Source organism: Botryllus schlosseri, chromosome 2, assembly GCF_051294905.1.
Source record: "Botryllus schlosseri isolate E-star chromosome 2, Bs_hap1, whole genome shotgun sequence".
Taxonomy (NCBI): Eukaryota; Metazoa; Chordata; class Ascidiacea; order Stolidobranchia; family Styelidae; genus Botryllus; species Botryllus schlosseri.
Window position 1 is genome coordinate 15,814,604 of NC_137237.1, and position 7,387 is coordinate 15,821,990.

Here is a 7,387-nt window from a genome sequence, read left to right on the forward strand (position 1 = left end):
ATTTGCGTCCTTATTTAGTCTTATTTTCAACAACACAAAACTGCGATGGTTTTCCTCTGGTATCGGCGTGGTATAATATTCTAAAGATATGCTTTTGCGTCGACATTCTATGACATCATAAATGAAAGGAGCACCCTAGGCGTACGTACACACCTCAGGATTTGAATTCGAAGTGGTGAGATAGCTAGGGCAGTGATGGGTATAGCAGTTTCGGCTGTACCAAGCTATTAAGGCCGACCTCATTCTCGCTGTAAATCGCAGTACCAGGTTTCTGCTGTAAAAAGTAGTAAAGCTATAAATCATTGATAAATTTATCTAAACTATATGGCACATATGTATAGTTTTGGCTACTAATAAGCAGTGTTGGGATGACTCGAGTCATGACGTGACTCGAGTCAGACTCGAGTCACCTTTTTTGAATGACTTGACTTGACTCGAGTCACTTTGCTAAAATGACTTGACTTGACTTGACTCGGCGTATCAGAAACATGGATTGACTCGTGACTCGGAGCAAAATTCACGAGTCAATTTCAAGTCATCAAGTAATCGATGTCGATAACAATCACTGAATCTTGCATATATTCGGATTGTTCGCGAAACGCTGGTGTAACTGTGAGAGCAATTAATCGCTCGACCAATCATTTAATGATCGTGCGTTTTACTGAGCCTCCATTGTTCCCTCACAAATAAATTGACCGCAATCAAAGTGATCGAAGCTCACAGTTTACGTTGTCGTAAACTAGTACAGTAAAGTAATTAATCTCTGTTTTTACCTTAACCAAACTTCTTGTTTTATTGAAATTGAATTCGAATATAATTTATATTGTCCTCAACCTCAACCATTGGCGCAGGCTCGAATTGTATCATATCGATTTGCAGATGGGTAATGCATTGCTTCCTATGAATTCGTATCTATTCTATATTTTGGCTGGTAACTATAAACTGTGGTTTAGCGATATAGCGCCTTCTTATGTGTAAATTTAACTTTTTATTCGTTCATCGGTTCAAAATCAATGACCACTCAATCTGTATTTCAGACAGCTAGCAAAATGCAATGACGTTATCATGCCCCATACTTTGAAAAAGCAACTTGACTTGAATTGTGACTTGACTCGTGTCTTGACTTGACTTGACTCGATTTGACTCGAGTCACATTCAAAAATCGAGTGACTTGACTTGACTCGAGTCACCTTTGAAAATCGATTGACTTAACTTGATTCTAGTCAAAATGTGCAATGACTCGAAATGACTCGTGACTCGATGGTATAGTAACTTGATCCCAACACTGCTAATAAGGCTACATCTGATTAAAATGAGGAAGCATAAAAACGTTTTTCGTGACCTTTATTAGAGAGAATTCAAAGGTAGGCCTATAAAACGAAGCTTGAAGGGCCAGTGTTTCACACATATCAATATCTGCAATTGTGACATCACCCTGGAAGCCATAGGAAAGACCGCTATTTCAACTAGCATTAATACCCAAAAACACAAGAAGCCAGTCGTTGAATATTTTTCACAAGTCAATCAGCACCAACGACCAGCACAGACTATAAGACAGCCGCTGCTGAGGGTACCTGGGTATTCCATACTGTCAAACACCAGCACTTTCAGCAATCATTCCTCACCAACGATTACACATCGCAATTTTTCAAAGCAATATTCCCGATTCCAACATCACAAAGAAGTTTGTTTCGGCCAGGACCAAGACTACAAAGATTGTTGCTGCAGTTCTTGCTCTATACGCTCAAAAATGAATTTGTCTGAACTTAGTGTAGGCTACAGCCTTTTTCCATCTCGGCCGACGCCTCTAATCACAACAAGGTAAAGTTATTTCATCTAGTCATCAGGTTCTCCAACGCCAAAGTTGGATCGCGCGTGCGTCTTCTTGACCTGAGATCGATGCCAGCCGAGACCTCGGCACAGATGACGAACTTTATTCTCTTCTTTATTCAAGAGAATGGCTTAGACATGAGGCAGCTGCCATCCTTTTTTGCCAATAATGCACCAGTTAATTTTGGAGGATTACAGCATAGTGGTACAACCAACGTCTTCTCTCGCCTCAAAGAGTAATCATTTCATCTGATCCCTGTCGCCTGCCCTACTCATATTTTGCAGAACGCAGCAGAGACGGGGTCTGAGAGCCTCGCACTTGACATAAAAACAATCGTATTGAAGATTGCTCGCCAAACAAGACAAGGAAAGGATTTAGTGAAATCACAGTCAAATCCCAGCTACAAGTGAAGATAAACTTACACCTGACTTGTGTGGCGAGATAACGCAGTGGTATAATCCGCGGCTGCAACACCAATGGGTGCGGGTTCGAGTCCGACCGAGGTCGACTTCCGAATTCCGACACGTAAGTGTTGGAGGTTTACCTAGGCTCCTCCTCGCCACCTCATCCGCGTCAGCGGTGTGTTACAAAAAGCCTAGAGGTGGACCGTGCTATAAGTCGGCAGTTACGGAAAATAAGAAGAATATCGGCCTGGTGTAAATGACGATAGCAGTCGACAAACACCATGAATACCCCAAAACAAACAAACAAACAAACACCTTACTTGTCGTGAGATCTATGAAGCACCTTCTAAAGGAGTTGCTGGAGCACATTGTTTCTGGAAAAAAGTATGGAATGTGATATGACACGGCTCTTATGAATACAATGCCCGTACAAATGCTAATCAAATTTTTCGACTGTCCTTATTTTTGGGTCCATGTCAATGGCAACCCTGCCTAAACGCACGTGAGCAGAGAAAATATGGCGCACAAAACGAATTCCTTGTATTAGTGCTACCAATACGTCACAAAATTTCAATTGTAACGTAACAGTTGATTGACATAATGATTCTTTGGGAGCTACATTTGAAAATACCGGGTCAATATGACTCTTCGGCCGAAAATGGTTCGCGGCCTTTAGTATGGGGTGTTTGAACACCTCAATCACCGAGCCCATATATTCTCGATAGGTTTACTATATGATATATACTCAGTGACGTGCGGTCCAATGAGGCAGTGTCTCACCTGCAGTCAGGGTGAGTAAGTGAAAATTGTGAAAACCCTCCATGAGTCGATGATTATATTGATCTTTTACATCGATGTTTATAAATAACGAAATTTGAACATTTGTTCACATAACACCATCAATTTGCATAAATATTATTCAAGAATACAGCGCCAAAGGAGAGGTGAGGCACAGGTGAGGCACGGACGGGGCGTGCCTCACCTAAGACAATGCAATTCATCATAAATAGTTCGGAATTCATAATAACTGGTATCAATCAAATGCTATCGTCACACTGATTCCAAAAATCCAAATATTAACAGTATCAGAGCTCCAGAACCCCTCCAAAATCGCCAAGGAAGGTGACACTAGGATTTATTACAGACAATGCGGTCGCAGAGAAACGATAGCCTGGTGAGGCACAAACGAATCTGTCTCGTGCACTATTCGCTAACAATTGGATAATCGCAGCACAGTGAAACGCGCTGTCGATTTCGGAATCGGAATACAACAGTCATGTAGGAATTACATAGTAGTGACGGCCAATACGTAATGCGGGCAAATACATTCCCTTACTGATGTAGCTGTTATGTATTTTCCATCCACAGCTACGTTAAATTGTGGTATGTGACAGCTACTTGCATAGGCTTCATTGTCGTTGTTTGTGGCCTTTATGCTGTGTTCAACTGCAATACCTATAACCAGGCCGTGTTATTTTTGGCATTTCGGAAGCCAGATGCCAAAACTGCCAAAAATAAAAATTTGAAAATGCCAAAAATAACTAATTTTTGGCATATGCCAAAAATAACACAGCCTGCCAATAGTGTATTTCTTTCATGGTGTTGTGTTAACAGGACCGCATTACAAGTGTGAAGGGCAGGTTTTTTACTCTATGGGTCCAGCCCACCCATTAGGGGAAAAAGCATGGTGTCCTAAAAGGTGTGGGCACAGCGAGATTGAACGGCTGACTGCATTTGGTTTACGTCACACTTTCCATTTGTCCAAAGGCAATTTTACGGCCATTTTTAACCGGCTTGCTGAGCGCTAAATTTGATAAAACGGGTATTAATGGAAAGCTGCCGCTGTACTGATTACTAAAATATAAATTGTATTCTGCTCATGGATCTGGAACCCCCAAACTCCACTAAGATTTTTGCATTGTGATCAAGTTGAGCATTGTGACACAACAAACAGTCCGGCTATTTCTGAGCTGCAGTCTCGTTTTGCCAAACAGTTTTGTTGCGTTAATGTTCTTAAACAAGGTAACCTTCCCAGGACTTTTCCATGTGAGTTGGTTATTTTTAAGCCATCTTACGTGACAAAAGTCCTGCTAAAATATATCGGTAGACTGATGCAGATGGGATGGTCGCGCTACAAAATAGAATGTGTTAAGAGACAACACAGGGAACTCCTGGAAAGTATCGGGAAGAAAATTCTTTTCGCGATGAGATCGATGGCACTAGCCCAGTGATCTCTTTTCATGATGCTTGGAAGCCGGTTCTGCCCTCCGAAATTTTGAAGCTCTGAAAACCTTTTGTGGGGGATTGGCAACATTCTTTCCCTCAACGGCTACTGTTGAAGCCGATATTTCCCACATTCGTTGGGCGAAAAATTAATTCAGGAGAAACTTTGCTGACCTGAGTTTGGAAGCACTGTTACAGTGCAGACAATTTAAGTCTATTCAAAAGCTGTAACAATCAGGAGTTGAGCGTGTTTGTTAGGCTTCTCATTCTTTTTGCTTATTGGCACCGATTCCGAATGGATACTGCACATTTTGTGGTTTTGTTTGATAATATTAACCTATGTAATCGCTAGGTTTTTTCTTCTTATTATTGTTTGTTGGTACTTATTATAAGTGGAAGCTGCACATTTTCTGGTCTCTATTGATAAACTGACCCAAATAAGGCGTTTTTATGACTAATTCGAGTCTGAAAATATCTATTTAGAGGTCGATGCCAAAACTGCCAAAAATAAAAATTGAAAAATGCCAAAAATAAGCTATTTTTGGCAGTTTTGGCATATGCCAAAAATAACACGGCCTGCCTATAACCCTTAATTGTGGCATGTGATGGCTATACTTACATAGCCTGCGTTGTTGTTGTTTGTGGTCGGTGGTGCCGCTCCTAGTGGTTTTTACACTAGAATGACTAGATCCAGAGTATTTTGACTTGACCCAGTAGTGTCCTAGTGTATTTTCCATAGAAATTCGGCAAATCTAGTTTGTAAATAAGGATGCTATTTTCATGTCTTTCGGATAATTTATACCGGTACTTGAAGAGATAGTAATTATTATCCGTCTAAACTTGCCCATTTAGCACAATAGACACAGGAGTGACACTATGCTGAAGAATCGATTGCCACTTATTACTGTGGCGAGCCCAATATTAATATGAAAAGGAGCATCTCGTTTGTTGCACTTCCTCTTTATCGAGTTTTAATCCGTCATTCTTGAGTATTCCGAAGATGTAGATATGGTATGCTAATCTACAATGGGTATATATAGCTGTGTACTGCCCGATTGAAAAATTGCTCACCTTGCCCAACTCGTGTAAGCGATATTTACCATAGAACAGGGGTTCTTAACCTTGCCCCCAGCGCCCCCCAGGGGGCACTGACGATTTTGGAGGGGGCGGAAACGCTCACGGGGCAAAATGGGGGGCGCCGGGCTCAGGGGGGCGGTATGGGCGGCGCTGGAGAAAAATGGCTTCGCAGTAGATGATGTGGTGATATCCGTAATGAGTATTCAGAGCAAATTATCACCGAACTCTTCGTTATATATAGCCTTCAAAATACATATAGGTTTAATTGTCCTTGGACGCCTAAATGACTGGCACGGAATGTTCCTGTCTTGGCAATTTGAACCCCAGAAGACGAATTCCATCTGTCAGTGAAAAATTATATGCCAGTGAAGAAAACCAATTTGAAATCGTGTACGTCTTTTAGTTCAGTACGATTGGGCGACAGGGATATTCCTGTTGGGCGATGTCCCTGTTGGGCGATTCTATATTTTTTGATATTGCAGACAGGAAGTCACGAAATAACATCATGCAACGAAGTCATACCACTAACGGGTTCGCCGGCCCGAATATGTTTAATTATTAGTTACGCGCCCTGCAGTTTTCAAGACAACTCGCAATGTTCGCTTCAAGTTTTGATAAGTCTGCGCACACTCAACAACTCACTGCGCTGACCCTTGAACAACAGTGCGTAACGACTAAAAAAAGGTCATAACTTCGGATTTGTTGTGCGCAACGTAGATTTTCTGTGCGCAGAGACCGTGTCAGCATTGCGCACGTGCGCAGCTTAGAGGGACCATTGCACCTCACTCAGCTCTACAGGTAAATCTGGTAACGTGAGCAGAGAGAGGACAAGAAATTGATAGCAATATATATGCAATCACCGATCTTACTGACCGATTTTAGCATGCATTATCGAAATTTTTCGCGCTTCCCACTGGATCGCTAAACAGTACAGCTGATTCCGTGGCAGAAGCGAACAACGTGATGGGGGGCGGCCGGTTTATCACCATATGGGAGCCCAAGACCCAAGTTTTTTCGGGGGCCTGACGAAGTGACGTTTTGTTCCTGCCAACGGGTATACGCCCGAAGATGTATAATTATTAGGGCTATTGAGGGGTCCTACTTTTTCAATCGCACATCACTCAGCTTTACCGGTAAATCTGTTTACGTGAGCAGAGAGAGGATAAAAATTGAACTCAATCTACATGCAATTCCCGATCATATTGACAAATTCAATCATTAATTAGTGAAATTTATCGCGCTTCGCGCGTCTAAGCGAGAATAGCTGCCTCAGTAAATAAACACCCAATGTAGATACCTAGTATCAGCAAAAAGCGGACAGCCGAATGGGGGTCTGGGGGTGAAGTACCCCGGAAGTTTGGTTTATCACCCGATGGGGGCCCAGGACCAACGTTCTTTTGTTTGGGGGGGGGGCTGACGAAGTGCTGTTACGGCCCTGGTAACGAATAATTGTACCTACGGGCACGCCCGAATATGTTTAATTATTAATTACGTGCCCTTTATTTTCCTATACAACAGCTCACTCAGCGCTACTGGTAAATCTGATTACGTGGGCTGAGAGGATAAAAAGTTTATAGCGACTTATTTATGTAATTACCACCTATTCATGCATGCATTATAGAAAATTTTGGTACCTAGGGCCAGGGATATCTAGACTAGTCTAAATATCCCTGCCTAGGGCGACCAGGCCACACAAACTTTGCTGACCATCGAAATAACGCTATGGGGTTCGCGGGGGCGACGCCCTCAGAAGTTTGGTTTATCACGCTATTGGTGCGCAAGGCAATCGTTTTTAGGGGGGTTGACGAAGTGCTGTTACGGCCCTCCCTCTTACTCATTGTCTTTATTACAT